The sequence below is a fragment of the Marmota marmota genome, unplaced genomic scaffold, assembly GCF_001458135.2.
Source record: "Marmota marmota marmota unplaced genomic scaffold, marMar, whole genome shotgun sequence".
NCBI classification, from domain to species: Eukaryota; Metazoa; Chordata; class Mammalia; order Rodentia; family Sciuridae; genus Marmota; species Marmota marmota.
The window spans coordinates 9,425,382-9,428,157 of NW_026000051.1; the positions used below are offsets into that span (position 1 = coordinate 9,425,382).

Here is a 2,776-nt window from a genome sequence, read left to right on the forward strand (position 1 = left end):
AAAAAAAAAAAAAAAAAAAAAAAAAAAAAAAAAAAAAAAAAAAAAAAAAATTAAGAAGAAACCAGCCCAGAAACGAAAAAGAACCTTTTTGACTCCCAACATTGGCAGAGATGTCATGGCACTCTTTCATCTCTGCTGGTGGAGGGAAAGCTTCAGAGAACATTTAGATAATAGCTACTCAGAACCAAATAAACATACACTCGGACCTGAAATCTCCCTCCTATGGATCCAGACTAGAAAAATGCTCCTTCCTGAGTGCATGGATGCTCACTGCCATACTGTTCATAGGAGCAAAACAGTGGAGGCAGCCTAAATGTCCACCCACAGCAGAACAGACCTTGAAAGGAGTCACTTGGTGGAATACTATACAGCAAAGAAAAGGGTAAACTCTCAGGGGCATCATTCTGTGGAGGAAGATGGCACAACAAAGGACCCAGATCTAAACAGGTCAATACGAATAAAACTCAGAAATGAACAAAATCAATTGTAAAAGAGACAGAATGTGATCCACTTAGATACTGGGGTTTTTTTATGCAAATGTTCACAGCAGCTTTATTTGTAGTAGCCCAAAACTGGAAATGATTAAACATTCTCCAACAGGTGAACCCTAAACAAACTGTGTAAGACAGAATAATGGCCCCCAAAGAAACCCACACCCTGATTCCCACAGCCTTTGAACATGCTACCTAACATGGCAAATAAAGGACTTTGCAGATGTGATTAGGGATAAAGATTTTGAGATGGAAGATGATCCTGGATTATCTAGGTAGGGACATCGAATCACATGTGTCCTTAAATGTGGAAGAGGAAGGCAAAAAAGTGAACCAGAGAAATATGACAAGACAGAGGACTTTGACAGCACAGGAGGACTCCCAGGTGGCTCTGTCAGTGGATCTACCCCTAACCCTAACCCTAACCCACACACCAAGGAATGTGATCATCTCTGGTGGAGACTGAAACATCCCTCAGCTGACAGCTGGCAGGGAAATGGGGACCTTGGTCCTCCACCATGTGGAACTGAGACCCACTAACAGGGAATGAGCAATGACATGGATTTTCCCCTAGAGCCTTTGGAAAGGATGACAGCCTGCTGATTTCTTGACTTTGGTCTGTGAGATAGTACACCTGTGGTTTTTAAACTGTGAGTTTTAACTGTTACGGAAGCAAGGAAGACGACCCAGGCTGTGATTCAGGGGCAGAGTGCTTGCCTAGCATGCATGAAGCCCTGGGTTTGATTCCTAGTACCACCAAAAAGAAAAAAGAAAAGGATTGTGTGTGCCATGGAATACTACTCAGCAATGAAAACAGTATGCACCATCCACCCACACGACAACTTGGATGGATCCCAAGGGCGTCCTGCTGAATGAAGAATGCCAATTGGAAAAGGTCCTGAGGCGTGTGGTTCCCTTTGTGTGACATTCTCAAAGCAGTAAAGTGATAGAGATGGAAAGCAGCTTAGGAGTTGCTAGAGGATGGGGAGGGCCGGAGAGCGGGTGGTGTGACCATCAAGGGGCAACACAGGATCTAGATGGTCACACACATCTGGGAGGTCTTTGCTGTACCCTTATAGCAGGGTGGTTTTGAAGCTATGCATCTGACCAAATGACAGAGACGTGCACACACACAGAAAAGACGGGGGGGGGCAGCCCCTGACATCTGGAAGGCAGCCCAGCACCCACCCACGGCTAAGCCACGATCTTCTCCTTTCGGACGTAAACAGTGTCAAAGGGCACCAGACAAGGGGACTCTGAGACTATGACAGTGAGACACAAACAAGGCCACTTCCCCATTGTGTCTAAGCAACCCACAAAGCCAAGGTCGCAGTGCCACCCACAAAATACCAAGCCTCCTCCTCTCAGCTAAAACGAGAGGCTGCCTCTCCACCAATGAGCTGCAGCTGCCCGCAGGTCTCCTCCCCCTGGAGACAGGATTCAGGACGCCCAATCCCGGCCCTGCCTCTGCTTTCCATCAGCAGCCAATCTGGAGGGAGGCCCACTGCCTTAGGCAGACCTCCCCAAACCACCCAGCCCAGGCCCAGGTCTTCTAACGGGTCTCCACCCGTAGCACCCTCCGACGTGGACGCCCTGGGTGACCCGGGTGTGCGTTCGCCCTGGCCACAGTGGCTAATCAACACCCCGGCCCAGTTGAGGAGTGTTGCTGGTGGGCTGCCGGCTGGAGGGCACAGAAGCTGGAGGGCAGGTACCAGAGTTATGGAAGGTGCAACCACTGCGGGGGACCCAGTCCACCAAGGACCTCTCTGTACCATTTGCACAGGGACCTGTCAATCTGTACTTATTCCAAAAGTCAAAAGCCAAGGCATACCATGGAAAGTAGGCTGAAATACATTTGATGTCTAGATGACTAAAAACTAATGTGACATTTTCTGTGTGCGTGAGTGCAGTCACACAGAAAAGCATCATAAACTTGCTGGGCACAGTGGTGAACACCTGTAATCCCAGCTACTAGGGAGGCCAAGGCAGGAGGATCACAAGTTGGAGGCCAGCCCGAGTCACTTAGAGGGATCCTGTCTCAAAATGTAAAATAAAGATGAGTCAGGTAACTCATACCTATAATCCCAGCGACTTGGGAGGCTGAGGCAGAAGGGTCGCCAGTTCAAAGCCAGCCTCTGCAACTTACTGAGGCTTCTAAGCAACTTAGTGAGACCCTGTCTCTAAATAGAAAAAATAAAAATAAAAAGGGCTGGGACCTGGCTCAGGGGTATAAATGTCCCTGGGTTCAATCCCTCATACCAAAAAATAAATTATTAAATAAAAAT

At 47.8% G+C, this 2,776-nt stretch overlaps 1 protein-coding gene across 3 annotated transcripts in view; it reads right to left on the bottom strand.

Annotated features, from left to right (window-relative positions):
* Positions 1-2,776, bottom strand: part of LOC107152123 (DAB2 interacting protein) — a 187,655-nt gene that overhangs the window by 103,241 nt on the left and 81,638 nt on the right. The gene's annotated exons all lie outside the window — the stretch shown is intronic.